This window comes from Vidua macroura, chromosome 10 (genome assembly GCF_024509145.1).
Source record: "Vidua macroura isolate BioBank_ID:100142 chromosome 10, ASM2450914v1, whole genome shotgun sequence".
In the NCBI taxonomy this organism is placed as follows: domain Eukaryota; kingdom Metazoa; phylum Chordata; class Aves; order Passeriformes; family Viduidae; genus Vidua; species Vidua macroura.
The window spans coordinates 16,581,136-16,597,805 of record NC_071580.1 but is presented as its reverse complement, the minus strand read 5'-3'; the positions used below and the strand labels follow the sequence as shown (position 1 = coordinate 16,597,805).

Genomic DNA, 16,670 nt, shown 5'->3' with positions numbered 1-16,670 from the left:
AGGTCTATTTTGTTCTGGTCCATCACAGACTCACCTAGATGTCTAATGGGCTGCCAGTAGCACAGCTGAAACTGTATTTGAGAAAGGCAGAGGCACCAACTAGAACAGGTGTTTTCCCTGTCCCCTGTACAAAGCAGAAACTCCAAACCTGTGATAGTTGTGCAATGCATTAAAGATGAAGAAGTGCCTTGCCAACTCTGGTGCCTGAGGCATGGGTTTCATTAAATATACCATCTTCACAGAGTGCCTAGCATCTAACTGTAAATGCTAGTAATTAAGTCATTCAGATTTTTAATGACAGCCTTGAACTTAGTTGCCCTGGATGTTGATCTAGTATTGTTTCAGTTCTAGAACAGAAATCCCCTAACCCCAGTTGCTCTAGTAATTGCCTTGTCAATAAGAGCAGTAGCCTTCTTGGGTGGCCATGTGTCTGGTATGTAATATTATATGAAGACTGTAAAGCAGTTAAAAAATGGAGTTGTTCAATACATAATAGGAATCTGGATAGCCAAGGTGTTCAGAAAGAGTGTCACATCTGTCAAATATCTTTAGTTTGTCTTCAGTGATTCTCTAGGGCTGGTTGGGTTTTTTGTTTGTTTTTTCTCAAATGCAATGCAATCACCTTGGATTCTGAAGTGTAAGGTACAAACTGTGAAAAAGAGCTAAATCTCAAATAATTATTCATCAGTCAGAATTAATATTTTATAAAGTTTGAGTTGTCTCCCTACTTCTATGAAATTATATATGCATGCAACTAATTTTCAGTAGTCCCTGAGCCTCATGCAGTGTTGCTGTAATAACTGGATTGGCCTAGGCAGTGCACTGATGCACAGGCCAGAGGAAAGCTTCCTGCATAGCCAATCCTCCCCATTTAAAACAGCAAAAGCCAACTCAGCTGGAATACATCCACATGTATGTGTGTATATAAATAACTGCAAGTATAGGCACACGCTGTATAAACAGCTGAAGAGAAATCACTGAGCTCCCCAACAGAACCAGAGAGAAGAAAAAATGGCAAGTAGGGTACACAAATCGGTGGGGAGTTGAGAAGGGACTGCTTTCTTCAGTTTCCTGGGAGACAATTTGACATAGAAACAGAAGAAATCCTGGCTCAAGCAAAGGAATGGGTTAGTGGGTGCTCTTTAGAGTGCTTGTTCCCACGCATAAGCTTTCAGAAGTTTTAGGGCTTATTTAACTGTATGCCACTTCTAAACAGCATCAAGTAGAACTAATTACTTGTTTATATTTATTTATTTTCCAACAATACAGACTTTACTGGCAAACAACTTCTTTCCTCTCAAAACTGACTTTGTAAGTGTGGCTCAAAAAAATGACAAAAGTTTGGTTTTGTTTTTAAGGGTATTTTTCTAAGGTTCTCAGACCTAAAATGCAGAATAAAGCTAAAAATGACACACCCAAATATGAAGCTTAGACAAAATTGGGTGTTCTAAAAATATTTGACGTTGGTCTTGCTTTTGCTAACTTAGTGTTAGTTACAAGAAATTTTTGTTTGATAAACTGGATCCTGAGTCATGTCCCGTATTAGACTTACACTGCATCAGGTATTTTCATCTTGTCAGTGGGAATTATGTTCTAAGATTTCTATAGGCATGTTTAATTGCCTATGTGTTTTCAATTACTCTGTTATAAAGCTTCTCTGTAAGTAATTTTTCATGGTTTCATGAGGATACAGGGTTTTGAGGGTTTGCTCAGTAAATACGGAAGTAAGAAAGAATCTTGGTGGTGTAGAAATTATGTGGCCTCTTTTGCTATGACGTTTCAGAAAGGATGCAATAAAAATGAGAGTAAATGCAGAGAACTACAAAATTAATTGGGCTATAAGAACATGCTGTGTATTGAAAGATAACTACTTGGTCCATTAACTTCTCCAAGTAAAGGTTAAGATGCTACTTAACAGTGGTCAAGTGTCTTTGTAGGGAAAAATTATAGAGAGCTCTTATATTCAGCTGGAAAAGACAGAGAAATCTAATCATGAAAAGTGAAGCTATGTAAATTCAGACCAGAGATAAGGCAGTCTCTTATCAGTAAGGGTTATTCATCACTGGAACAGCTTACCTAGACATGTAATAATTTCACCTCCATTTAGTGCATGAATGAAGATATTTCTAAAAGAGATGCTATAACTCAAAAGCAAATTATGGTCTTGAAGCATAAATTATTGGGTGAGGTTCACTGGCCTGTGTTATGCAGGAGACCAGGCTATGCTTCTTAACAGTCCCTTTTTGCCTTACACTCTGTGACAAAGCAGCTGCCAGCAGGATTATTTGGAGGTATAAACCCATCTTAAATGTACATCCCTATTGAGCTTGATGAATTTTGTAAGCATACTTTATGGATCAGGCAAAGAAATTACTGTCCACAAGCACTTGACTGGCACTGTGTGTAGGAAAAGCTTAGTCTTGTGGATTTTCTGAATGCCTCCTTGTAGTCAATCCCAATCCATTAGAACAGTAATGGTAGGAAAATCTCTGTTGTTATCAGCCTTGTTTGCTTAATTCACTATCTAGTGAAATCCTAGTAAGGCTGCTGGCATATTTACAGCTAACTGCAAAACTATGACAGGCTGGTGGAATCTGAAGGACAGCTTGTGATATCAGTAAAAAACACCAGATGTTACATGCAGGCAAATGTAATGAATTAACTGACATAGTTACAATTGATAGGGTAATAGCCCAAATTCACAGGCACTTTAATAATGGGTGATATATAAATATGCTTACTGCAATCAATTGGGTTATTCACACTGTCGAGTTACTTGCAGGAGCCTTGTTTCTCATCCTCTCTAAATAACTAAGAGATCAGACCTTATGTAAGCTTGTACAGGTCTGCTGTATGTTTAACACCCTATCTCAGCAGACTCTTAACGCTGGTATAAAAGGTTCCCATGCTGGTGGTGAATACTTCTGGAATCAGAGCTTGGTTGTAGCTGTATTTTTTTGTAAACAAAGAGGACAAGGGATACTGCCTCTCGGTGGTAGACCAGCAGCTTTCACCAGCTAAAGATACAGAGGTCTCTTTAGGGAATGAATTGTTGGCCCTGAGTGTGGCTTTTTCCTTAAAAAAGGACCTCAAAGGACATTATGTTCTCTTCAAGGTCAAACTGACATGAGCAAAAAAGTCTAGATGAGTTACAGGAAAAAAAACTATTGTGCTCTTTGTACGGACTCCTTAAAGGAGCATGCCAGGTTTGACATCATGGAATTCAAAACAAAATCTGACTCTTATTAACTGTAATTAAAATATGCTATTTGTGTCAGCTAAGTACATAATGCCCTTAAAAGATCATTATCTTGGGATCTGTCAAGGTTGAACTGTCTCTATGGTAAAATCTGAGAACATATTTCAAAACTGACTAGATTCCTCTGAAAATCCATTAAATCCTAGCAATTCAACACATCCTTGTTGTCAACTTCCACTGAAAATATATGTTTATTTCACTAAAATTATTGTAGTCTATCCAGCAGGAGTCATATGCTTTGGTTTAATTTGTGACCAACCTAGCTATGTATTTTATAGCTACATACAGGATGGTCATACAGAACAGTCTCAGTTCATGTTTTTGTAAGGGTAGATTTAAACTGACTTTCCTGGAAAGCTGGTGTGGGGCCAGCTGTCCTTTCTCAGCAGGGTGAGTGCTCTGGATCCTGTCAGGGTTTGCTCCCTTTTTTCTGTGGTGCCTGCAAGGTGGAACCCAGGGCTGGGCAGTAAAGGAGGCAGGAATGGGATTGCCAGGCCCACTTGTGACTGCTGCGGTCCCTGCTTGCCCCATTCCTAAGGGCTGGCTGTGAGCCCTTCTGCTGCATGTAGTAGGGACAGTCTTTGGTTCCTTGGGCTGTGGCTGGGAACAAACAAAGTTCAGAGTGAGGCAGGGCTTTTTTTGTGGCTCAAGAACTTCCCTTGCTGCTGGACTTCTGCACAGGCTGGATGAGTCCCTGCCAATGTTTGCATTGTGCTCAGCTTGCACTGCTGAACAGGGAAAGCTTTATCAGATACTGGACAAACCCAGAAGGGCAGCACCAGTACCATGGGGGGGATCATGGTATTGTGTGTGGTAGTTTTTAACCAGTACATCCTGGCTGTGAGAGCCCAAGGGTGTATTTGAACTGCTCTTGTCTTGACTGTTGCAGGTGTAAGTAGCCTCTAATATGGTTCCCTTTGTTACTTGGCTTGGTTTTATAAAAAAAGGGTAAAAATGTACTTCTAAATAAATCCTCAGGATCATCTGTAGTCTGAAGCTCATATCAGTCAAAGCTGAGACCAATTTACATCTATTTACTATTCAAGGCCAGTTCTGAGTGCATTCTTATTACAGTTTTCTTTCTCTTTGTTCAAGAACCATTGTGAGTTTCTGTAACTAATTTAGAAGAAATAACTGCATTGATACATGGTGTTCAAATGTTCTTGAAAAGCTTAGGAACAGAGATCAATTCCTGCAGCAGTTTTAGAATGTTGGCCAGGGCATTTTTATTGAAAAGTGTAGAATATTCTTGGACTGGGCTGCAGTTTGTTCATTTATTCCATGATGGAAAGTGGCCTTTTGAGAATGGAAACCAGTGTTGCAAAAGACAGATTTCCTAATTAGCTCTTCTTACTAAACCCTACATTAGGCTACAAGTCATGGCTTGTGGCAGCATTCTAAGGTGTAGCTTTGACCTGCTAAAGCTGCCTATAGGGACAGTCAGAAAAGCAATTTTACTGTGGATGAGCTCCTTTGTCCTAGGAAGGAAAATATCAGTAAGTCAGAAGAATGTCCACGTGGCTGTGTGCTCTTAAAATACTCTCATGGCACCCTCAAAGTTTTCATTGACAACATCTTTAATAGTGCAGTTTCTCTCCTCCTTCCTTTTTAAATCCTGGTAAAGTATTGCAAAAATTTTAACAACTTAAAGGATTGAAATTGTGTTTGAAAAGCTGGCTAATGTGGGTTTGATATCTTTTCATGTAACCAAAATAGTTACCTGCAGGTAGTGACAGGTGTTCGGAAACACAAACCAGACTGAGGCAAACAAAGCATTGTTGTGGAATTTAAGGTAAACAGGATGTAAATAGAACATTTGGAATAAGTGTGCTATTTCTAGAAGCAATTATTCAGCCTTTCTTTTTCTAATAACCTTTTTATTAAACTCATTCTTATAGGTGGAAAAAATCTGTGCATAATGTATAATAGCTCTCAGAAAAGATTCTATCACAAGTGTGTTTAATAATGCTGATTGTTGCATTACACATTTGGAGGACAAGTGACTCCTTGTAGTGAGTTTCTACAACATCCAGTGCAGCCAGACAGGGCAGGTTTGCAATGTTGGAGTGAATGAAGGTGCAAGGCATTATTAAAGAAAAAATAACATCATAAATAACAGATGATGATTAGTTATTAAAGGAAAAATTGTGCTGAGTGAGTATATGATCCTTGGTGCCACAATTATGTTCACAGTCACTTCCTTACCTGCTTTCTGGAGAGATGGGCAGGGAGGAACAGTTACATTTTCCTCTTCCTACATGGTTGTCAAGCAGATAATTATATTACCTCTTGTTACTGTCATAATTCTGTTATAATGGGGATCAGTGCCCACTTTAAAGAAAAAAAATCTAAATTCATGAGTTTGCTTAGCATCTTAAAAAACCAAATTCATGGGTTATTTTAGTATCTGACAAAATAAGCACTGAAGTGAAATGTAATACAATCTAGTTTAAGAAACAATTTCTAGAAACACAGCCTTGCAGTCACTGAAGCCAAGGGCAGCATGTTAGTTTTATCTCTACAGAAGAAGGATGAGGCAGCTGGTCTTTTGACAGAGAAGGATAGGGTGTTTTATTATTATGTAGAAATTTGGTAAGAATTAGATAAAGTCTTCAGCTGGCACTTTAAACTGAGCAGATATCAAAAATATAATTATAATAATAATGCATAATTATTTCTTTAGATGAATGGAGAGTTGAACAGGTATACACTATGAACTGAAAAAAAAAATTGCCATTGAAAATTCTGAAAAGGTGAAGGAGTAATGAAAGTAACTTCCAAGGAAAACTTTTGACTATTTGGGATGAGGTTTACAATATCTAAATCTATAGATATTTCATCTGAAAACCAAGAACTGATCATCTGGGAGGTGTCATGAGTTTCTGGGCTTATAGTGATGTGGGATGCAATTTCCATGCAATATGGAAGAAAGTGGCATCCATGCCATAAGTCAGATGATACTGCAGACATTAAAAAATAACTTACATCTTTGGATGAAGTCTGTATACTGTCAACATATACAAAATGCTTTGTGAAGGTTTGGTTCACAAAAGAAAGACAAGGAAATGAAGTTTTCCATCAAAAATATTTTTTAAAGTTTATTCTTCAGAATATAAGCAAATAGCACAAATTGTCATAAAAACCCTATTTTCTTCATTGGGGTAAATGACAGCATTTATTTCCATTGTGTACTTATCTATCAAAGATTAATTTTATAGCTTTTACATCTAATTAATTGCAATGGTCTCATTACAATTGTAACAATGGTAGCATTTCATATGGAATTACCTGTTCTGGTGAAACAACTAAAACAAGGCATGCAAATATTTCTCATGCGTTTTTAACTCCTTCCCTGGTCTGAAGGGCAGAGCTTATATTCTTTTCCTTCTGGAACAGCTCTACAAGACAAAATCTGCAATATTTTGCAGCCCAAACAGAAGTCAACATGGGGCAGGAGAAGTCCCTCAGATGGTTTATCACTGTTTGTAGTCCTGCAGATCTGTGCCTTTCAGCTAATTGTGCTGTTAGCTTCAGGCCAGGTATGAGCAATTGTACAGTATATTCTGTAAGGTGATGTAAAAAACATAAGAATTTTGGTTCAAGCAGCAAAGGAGTGAGCTTCCAAAGGAGTTGGTGAGGAAACAACAATAAATATCTAACAGAGGTCTAAGTTTCAGTCCAGCAGCAGATACACAAGAGGTCTAGTATTAAAACCCCACCTTTTGTATAGGACATTTATTTCCAAATCTGCAAGAACCACTCTCCTTTCCCAAGGTGGGATCAGCTGCATCTCCACTCTCTCTGCCTCTGTTTCCTCACTGTAAAACCTTGCAAAGGCCACTGCAGTAGCTGCTGGCTCCTGCACTTCTGAACACTGCCTTTTCCTCATTTTCTTCAGTGTCGTTTCCATCAGCTGAAACTTCTAAGCCCCTAAACCTATCTTATATGAGAATGGAAAGATTTCCTTTCCTGACATAGTTGTGCTCTAGGCATTGAATATTTTTCATTTCTTTCCTCTGCTCTAGCTGATCATTCTTATAGTCCACAGTGGAGGTAACCCTTACCCTGTGACATATACAAGATCAAAGTGACTATTTTATGGAATTTGTGCTTGCAATTGACTGCAACTCCCTGATCCTGTTTTGTACATAAGCTACGTGCACAATCCTATATAATTAATTTTTTTTTGGAAGAAAAATAGTCTTTACCTACTGACTTGTATCCGTGGGTTTACTGGTTTGTTTTTTTTCTTGTCTAGAATTCAAATTAACTTTGACCATCCACAGAGAGTGAGTGGTATCAGAGCCAGTGCAGAACTCTTCTTTGAGACACCCTTCTCTCCTGACAGAGAGCAGCTGACAGCTGCTCTCTGGATATGATTTTCAAACCATTTCAAAATCCTTACTAAAGTCAGGGTATGACATCCACTGCTTCTCCTCTGCCTGTAGCACCTGTTATCTGAAACAAATAATGTCAAATCAACCCCATTCCCTTCTGTTACATTGTAACATCCATTGTGGACGTGTCAAATGTCATTTTATCATCTAAGTATTTCTAAGGAGTCCAAGTATTTTTCTGCATGTTGAAGTTAAGCCAGCTGGGATATTTTCTTTCAGCATCCTGTCTCTGCTAAAACATCTGTTGATATAACTGAGTACAGCTGCAATAGCATTCATGTTACAAGGTATCTACAAGTTTCACAGCCAACTATGGGAATCTTTAGACACAGTGATGGATGGTTTTGACAGCAGCAGTAACTCACTGTGACTGACTCATTCTCAAGTCCTTACAGCCGCTTCATGTCTAAAACTTACTGCAAGGACCTGAACTTACTGGCATTGAGAGTTCAACCTTGCTCTGAAGCAGCAGGTGCTCACTATAACTAGGCGTGGAACAAAGCAAAAACTTAATGCTGGTAGAACATGGTAGGCTCTGCTGAAAGCCTACTGTAAATTTTTAATTGCATAAATAAATCATCTGATCTAAGAAATATTTCTTTAGGACTATCTTCTCCATTAACCTATAGTTTAGTAAAAATATCCTAGTCTGTGAAAACTTAAACTTAAAATGCTCTTGTCTTCTGAAGTAATTGTTGTCAACTTCTAAAATAAATGCTAAAACAATGGCAAAGTATATAAATGTTGCCTCTTGCCTCTCATGTTAACATAAAAATACTTTGTTATTAAGATTCAAAATTCTGCATTTCATGAATTGGCAGCTGTATCTTATGTTATATACGGGCAAGCTGACTCCATGCTTGTCTAAAAGATTTCTATCTGTTTATATAGAGTGAGGTGCTAGAAAAGCCTGGCAATATATTTCAAAGCTGTAAGCGAAGGGAAATTTAATAATACCATCTTTATGCTATAATACTTGGCTAATAAGTATTGTATCATAGAAGGTTTCTAACCAATTTAAACTATAACTCATGTGATCTGGCTTCCTAATTGAAGTGATATTTAAAATTGCACCAATTTGTGAGTAGAACTGGATTCTATTCAACTGTCAGGAGTTGTGTTAAAATAACCTGCTTCACACTAAGTTTTAAAACATAATATCTGGGTAATTTTAAATTCAGTGAAGGTGCTGTTAGTTATACACACTTGTCTGTTAAAAGCTGCCTCAGTAAAATGGCTTAGATAATTTAAGAAAAATGAAATGGTTATAGTAAAAAAATACTGAAGGGTATGACAGGCTGTGGGTGAATAGCTAGAGCCAATTCCAACTCTTGGATATGCTTGTGACTTCCGATCATGCACATTAGGGAGCAGAACTTGGGCCAAATTGTAAGTATTTAACTAGAAAGTTGGATATAGAGAGGCATGAAAACAATAAAAGAACAGCTGGCAAACACATTCTGTAAAACAAATCGAAAATGAAGTTGAAGACAATACACTTAAAGAAAAAAACCTTAATTCTTGCATTCATTTTTTGAGTCTGTTTTTAAAGGAAATTTGAACACAGGGGGAAAATTAAATACCATTAAACACTTTCAGGAGGAGGGTGATGTCATTGTTCAGCTACATCAGTATAGCTGGTTCAAATATCAGTCTTCCAGCTCATAAAGTGCATTGTGAGAATAGGCCCACAGGAGAGGAAGTTGAGAAGAAACTGGTAATGGAAAACAAAAGTCTGATATGTAAATTGCTTGTACAGCTGACTTACTATAATAGAAGGCATTTGTTGCTTAGCAGCAAAAACTATAAAAAACAGTAGCATTGTTACAAATTGTTATAGAACTTAAGGGTAGGATGAAAAAATTGGTCAGCTGACAATGATTGCAGGAGAGGTCAATTACTCTGAAAACATTAAAAAATTAATAGCCCGGAAATGAAAAAGATACCCTATTTTTGTTAACCAATGAAGCTACATAAATCATATACTTTTAGTCACTTTCATAGAGGATATAGCAGTCAGTACTTTAGGACAAAATGGAAGAGTGTTACTCTTGATTGGCCTCCTTGCATGCAAAATCCTTGTGAAAATCAGTTTTGACCAGTTATGTTTTGATTGTTCTCCCTATTCCTTAGTAAAGGGGATAAAATTGCCCCAGGAAATATGAAGAGATTGAATATTATTGATTTCAGATTTGAAATAAAGCAAGGTTTGTGCAGAGCAGCATCTCTTATTAGACCAACTGATTCAGTATCAAGTGCTGTCCTATTTTGAGCAATTTACAAAGTGAGGCTATTCTGTTGGTCTGCTGCACTTGCAACCAGTGGACTTGGACATACCACAGCAAAACTGTCCTAAAGCACAATCTCTGTAAGTGAGAGGCAATTCCACTTACCCGACTTCATATTTTCCTACTTTATTCTCCTCCTTTGGCATGCTGACTTGGGCTAGTGTCCCTGTGGCTTGTGCAAGGGGTGGAGAATGTACCAAGGAAGTCTAGGCAACATCTGATCATGTCTTGGATTTCTGCCTCCTGCTGACAGGCATTGGCTACTCAGAGATGGAACATGCTCTGTTGTGTTTGTGTATGGTGTTGTATTTTGGTTTTATACCTCTGTAACAGTTCTGTAATGATTTGCCCCTTCACCTCCCATTTTCTCCCAATGGTTCCACCCTGAGCTTTCCTGCCTTTCCCTCAGTGCCAATCTCCCTGAAAATGCTCAGTCATTCCCCTGTCCCCCCCCTCCCTGGCACCCTGTCCATCACTTGGCTCCCCATCCCACTCTCCCAGAATCTTCCACCTTGGGCATCGAGTGAGTGGATGAGGGCCAGGGGTCCCTCCCTTGAACTTCCCCCATTGGTTTGTGTGTCTGTCTGTCCTTCCGCCTTCCACTCCCCCAAATCCCCCCGTTGGGTGGTGGGTGTCCCTTCCTCCTGGTTACTGCCCCGGTATTTAAGACGATTGCGAGAGCCTCAAGGGCGCTTTCGGCTGTCGGGGCAATGGCATTCAGAGCTCCCCGGAGCTTGCATTGAACCTGAGACTTTTTCCCTGGCCTTGAGTCGACTCCCTCATTACCTCCTCAGACGCTGCCTCTCCTCCATACAAGAAAAACAGCGAAGCGCTCTGTCTTAGCTGCTCCCCGAATCTCCTTGAGAAACAGGGGAGTGTCCCCTGCAGCTGACCGTGCCTCGGCCGGGCAGGCAAAGCCAGGGAGCTTCAGGGCACGCATGGCAGCAGTGCGGAACCAGTCCTGTATTTGCAGCTTGTCTGCTAGGACACGAGTGCCTGATACCTGTTAGAGCTATTCCTTTTCCTAGTAGCACTTGTCCCTTCACTAGATTCAAAGGCAATTCCTTGGGCAAATGGAGCACTTTGAGGAATTCCACTACTTTGCTGTTTAACCAGCAGAAAAGTTTGTGTATCCTGAAAGATGTGTGGCACTCCTTCAACTCCTTGCTGTTGGCAAACAGCTGGGATAGATGTTGGTGTATCCTCTGGTTGGTCTGGGAGAGAAAGAGCACCCCAGTGCTTAGGAATGTTCCAAGTCAAATGCCTGAATATGGATTCCTTCTGCCACATGGAGGTACAGAATGAGCTTCGGAGCCTCCAAGAATCTGAATTGCATGGGCTCTTGGGCAAAACTTCATAGTATTCACAACATCTCTCTTTTGCAATCTGTTTTCTTAAGATCATCTTAAATCTATTTTTTTTTTTGTAGTTATTATTTTAACCTGGGATGGTGTCAATTTTTTTTTTTTACTATGAATCTGCTATGTTGCCTTTTGAATAATATTAAGTTATGTGAGCATGTGCAAGACTTAGAAGACCTACTTCATATGTCATTTTGACCTGCCTGAATCCAAAACAGCCCTACTGGATTAGGTTAATGGTCCCTCTGAACTAATATCTTGCCTTTGGCAGCAGCCAGACAGCAGCATGTGCTGAGGCAAGGAATACAAATAAGGACAAACATATGATCCTTGGTGTAGACACTAGTTTTTGGTGATATCTAACCTCTAAGGCTGCATTTGCACTAATGTTTTTAACAGCTCTTTGAGCTTTTGTTCTATGAACTTGTTTAAATTATATAGGAGTTAATGTTTGCATGTTTCTCTGTTGGTATTCAATGCTTCTGATGGTGTTTTGCAACCAGCTACAAGTAATCGTGGAAAAAGTGCTCCCTTTGATTTTATTTCTGAGTTTGCCACTCAGTATTTTCATGACCAACTCCTGATATCAGTATTAATTTTATCCACCACTCTGCTATTTAAAAGTACTGCTGTGCTTGTTGCACCCTCTTCCAGCTCTTTCACCAGAATGCTGAATGGTTTGGTCTGTCTCCACATGGAAGCTGTTACAGGTTTCTAAGATCATCTTCATCACTCTTGTTTAAGTCTTTTTCCTTCTTCTGAAATGAGAGAGAACTACACAAAACCTCAAGGAGTGGCTGTGTCGTAGATTAGCAGAGCAGTGCAATGGCATTTTCTGTTTAGGTTCATTACACTTCTAATTGTGCTTTCACATCTTTTTGCCTTCATGAATGCTGCTGAGCATCAAGATGCACTTTCCACATAATTATTTATATAGAATCCAATGTAATTATCATGTTATATCTAATTAAGCAACAATGAATTAGGGTTCTTTTCCTTGCCTATGCAATCCTACTTTGAATTTTTCTTACTACTTTCTTGCTTATATGATATAATAAAATTCTTTACATTTCTCAGTCAGTTTGATACCTGCATTTTTATTGTGTAGAGTAACTTTTCTTACTCTTGAATATTTCAGTTTCTGGGAGAATTTTGCATAGATCCTTTGTCAGCTCAGTTTCTTTTAGAGCCCTTAATGCTGCTTGCAGTTTCAAAAATACCATTAGATGAGGCCTTGATCTGTCACTTTCTCAGTAACTCTTAGACTTGAACAGTGGAATAAACCTTTGTAAAAAACACCCTCAACTCTTGCACATAACATTAGTATGTTAACTAATTTGTTCCTTATTGTTGTTTCAACCACTTGAACATGTAACAAAGACCAAATCTCCTGTTCTAGATATTTCTGGGTCCTTTTTGGAACATTCCTACTACTGGTCTTGGCTGTAGTGTGGATTTAGGTAACAGGTGAGGACAAACAGGCTGATATCATACTATTGATGTTACTTAAGCATTAAATCTTGCCTCAGTAATTCAGCAAAAAGGAATATACCCTTCTGTGTTTTACAACATAACTAAGAGTCTTTAGGACTTCATCTTTATAGGAATGATTGTTTCTATTAAGTCTCCTGAATATGAAGTTTCATGCTTTGACAGCACATGTAATTTACAGTTTCTCACTTATAGAACTAAAAACTTACATGATGGGGTTTTTTTGTTAGCATCAAGAACAGATTACCTTTTCCTTGGATATTTTAGCATTTTCCCATTCAACATGTTCATCTTCACCCTCTAAGTAACTCTTCCTTTGGTTTGTGAAGAAATAGCTCTGCTTTGTTTCTTTCTTTGCATAAGTTTTCAAATGTTGAAGTTGAACAGGCAAACTCAGATGTTGCATAAAAACACTGTAAAAAGGATCACCAAGATGATCATGGCATTTTAACACTGTTAAATGTCCAGTAGCAGAATAATATTTCCCCTGTGATCACCTAAAATTTGTGATTTTGCTCCTAGGAAGTGAATTTTCAGCAGATGGAGCTCTGTTTGTTTATTACCCCCATGAAGACTGAAATTAGAAAGTCATCACCTTTATCAAGGTCTAATTTCTTTAGTAAATTTGTCTGCCAGCATATACATCTGCATTGTATTACCCACTGTCAGTTTTCCATGGTTTCTGCACACAGCTTAAGCAGTTAAACTAATTGGCAAGTAATCAAAGTCTTAGCCATGTTAATGTTTTCTTGTAACTATCTTATCTTATTTGGTAATGAAACAAGAAATCTAATGACTAATCATCTTGATTTGTGAAGGTGGAAACATAGCAGTATCTGCTTTTAATCCTAGATTTTGCAATGGGAAAAACCTTCTTTGAGCTATGGCTTTAGGCAGGGGAAGACACCTCCCTAACAAAGATGTAGTCAATGTAATTAAACTTGGGGGGGAAATAGTTGCATTCACCATTTCAGAGTGGGTGATGCCTCTTAGCTGCCAGGCTGCACAGCAGTGCTGCAGGGCTGGGTGCAGACACCAACTCCTGGCATTTGTGGCCCAAAGACATCCTTCCTTTCCTTGCTGCTCTCTTTTCTGCATCACAAGCACTTGGCAAGAGGTCACAGGCTGGTGGCACACAGTCCCCTGAGCTCTAGCAATGTGTGATGCAGCAAGCAGCTTTTCCAAAGGACTGAGCCAGGACAGTGCCCTGGCATGTGCTGCTCTCCTCGTGAGAAGGTTTGTGCAGAGCATGGGATGATACTTGTGAAAGACCCCAGCTCTGGATTTGGGATGTGCCTCTACCCCAGCTGAATTCTCTCTTCTCAGGATGATCTATGCACTGTAAAAAACAGAAGTCATAGTACTGAATACCTAGTCAATGTCTATGATGCAGAGTGGACTCTTGGTTAGATTTTATTAAATCTGATTCAGCAAATAAAAACATCTATAGCTGCTCTGTATTTTTCTGCTAATGCAACCCTGTTGGAAGGAACATTTATGAGCCGGGAGACTTTTTGTATCTTGCTTTAAGGATGTAAATTGATCTACTTGAATCTGGCCATCAAAATGGCTGCAAGTGACTTTAGGTTAAGAACAGGAATGCTTAGTGGAGAGCAGAGCTGTGACATGCATGCAGCTCTTCTTGAGAAGTGATCCCAACTTGCTTAAGAAACACAGACATGGTGGATTCAGCCTTTCAGAAAAGCTGAAAAGCACCAGTTTCCTTATGTTAACTTTGATTGTCCATCTCTATAGGTGCTGAGACTGGTGCTGTCTGTAGCTTAGTTTTGGTGCAGCCTCGGTGGACCAGGCTCATGGTTCATGGTAGTGGACCAGGTCCTTCAAGAAGTTACTTAGCCTAGTAACCAGGTCTAGGTTTACTCTTTTATCTGTACAGCTCTGCAAATGTTAGAAAGAAGTGTTTGCAGCAGCTCTTGTTGGCTGGTACTAGTGATGCTGCTCACTTCACAAGTCTAGAGTAATCCAGAGCAGGAACAGGAGCTATAAATACAAAGTACATAAAAATGAGTCCATCTCCCTAGAAGAGATTAAAATAATGGAAGAATTCATTAAAAGATGTGATTAATAGTTAAAAAACAGTATGATACCTTCAATGTTTAAGATACCAGCTGAAGCCTGCCTTGTAAAATTGATGTGTTGGTACTTGGGAACTAAATGATTTTCAATAAAGCTGACTCAAACTTTTTTTAATCTCAGCTGAGGTCTATTGTTGAGCATTCAACTGGAGAGAAGGCATACAGAGCCCTTCTCTTCCCCTTCTATTCTCAAACTCTAAAGGATTAAAGTAATCTCTCCTATGATAGTGAGTGTAGAGAAAGCATTTTCCTGACTTCCCCTTCTCAGGGTCCCAGGGGAAAGCGTGCTCTTTGCAGGAATAAGGCACTTCCCTCCTGGCAGTATCCCTCTGCCTCTCTTTTGACCACTTAAGCCTCTGTGGGCCATACTTGGTCCCTTAATGAATTCAAAGGTAAAGTCAAAGCTTATCAGGCATAACATTTCCTCTAATGTACTTGAAAACACCTATCTTCATGTACTGAAGTCAGCATCCCTACTCTTGCTTTATACTTGTGCAGTTGAGAGAATTGTGCATTCTCCTTTTTTGGTGTTGTTTTATGTAAGTGTAAAAGTTCAAACAATTGTTAAGTGAAAATTCCTGCCCGAGATGCTGAGAAAACCAAAGAGGTCCTTAGTATAAAGATTGCTAAATAACTACATTATAGCTAGGTACATTCTGGGTTTTTTTTTATCAGGCATGTTTTACAAATAACTTTTGAACAGGTATTTTGGAAAAAACCAACCTATAGCTTATCAGCACCAAAATTTTCAGTTGCACAGTCCATTTTGGTTTGGGCCACATTACTGCCATTTAACTATCAAGCAACCTAGGTTTAAAAATTTGCTCCAGTTTTAGCCCATGCTTATGTATAACTCTGTCAGCAGCTGCTTGTAGCTTAGGCAAGAGTGAAGTGAATTTAGAGGCTAAGATGAAAAAATGCTCCCTTTAAATAGAAAAATTAACCTCTGTCAGCAAGGTTATAACTTCTAAAGCCATTCTATTTTGGAGAAAATATTTTAGGGCATTGTCTTCTGGAGACTTATAAATCAGTGCTTAGTTGTACTGTTATATATACTCTATGTAATATTCAGACTGAAAAATGTTTTATTTCTTAAGCTACAGATCTAATTCTAAGGTTTACTAAAACCAATTAATTAGGGAATGTATTGAGAGATGAATGGCCATGCTGAAGGTGATCACTGCCATTCAAATAGAAATTTCTTACATGCACAGAGGTGTAAGATACTCATATGTTGTTTATATATCCATAACAGTATTCCCCTGCTCTTCTGAATGAAGTCTCTAGCTCTTTGTAGACACCAGTTACAAGTTAAAAGCAGCAATGATTGCTTTGAAAGTAGCACTTGGCATATGAAAACTGTCTGCTAGGTTTGCTCTTGAATACTACAAGCTCTCAGGGCAGCACCCACAGGAAATACTACAAGGCTAAGAGAGTGAACAAGCTGCCCTAGAGTACCTGAGCAGAAAATATACTCTGGTAAAATGTTAACCTTCTTTACAGCGGCTGCATTTAGCTCTGTTTAGTTTTCTTCTCTTCTGATGACAAGTGAATGATTTTATTTCGGTCTGAATCATACTCTTATGCATATTTTGTAGTTCCTGGATGATATTTGGCTCTTTCACTTACAAGCAGTTTCATGATTGAAGGCTGATTTTATACCAAAATCCCTCAACTTTTCTGGGAGCACACCCCAAACATGAGTGGAAGTGGAATTTCTTAAGTAAAATAACTGTTATTCTATCTAGAATTCACAAATTTATTTTACCTATTCTACT

General features: G+C 38.7%; 1 long non-coding RNA gene across 1 annotated transcript in view; it reads left to right on the top strand.

The window, feature by feature from the left end:
• Nucleotides 1-16,670, top strand: part of LOC128812288 (uncharacterized) — a 111,220-nt gene that overhangs the window by 14,791 nt on the left and 79,759 nt on the right. The gene's annotated exons all lie outside the window — the stretch shown is intronic.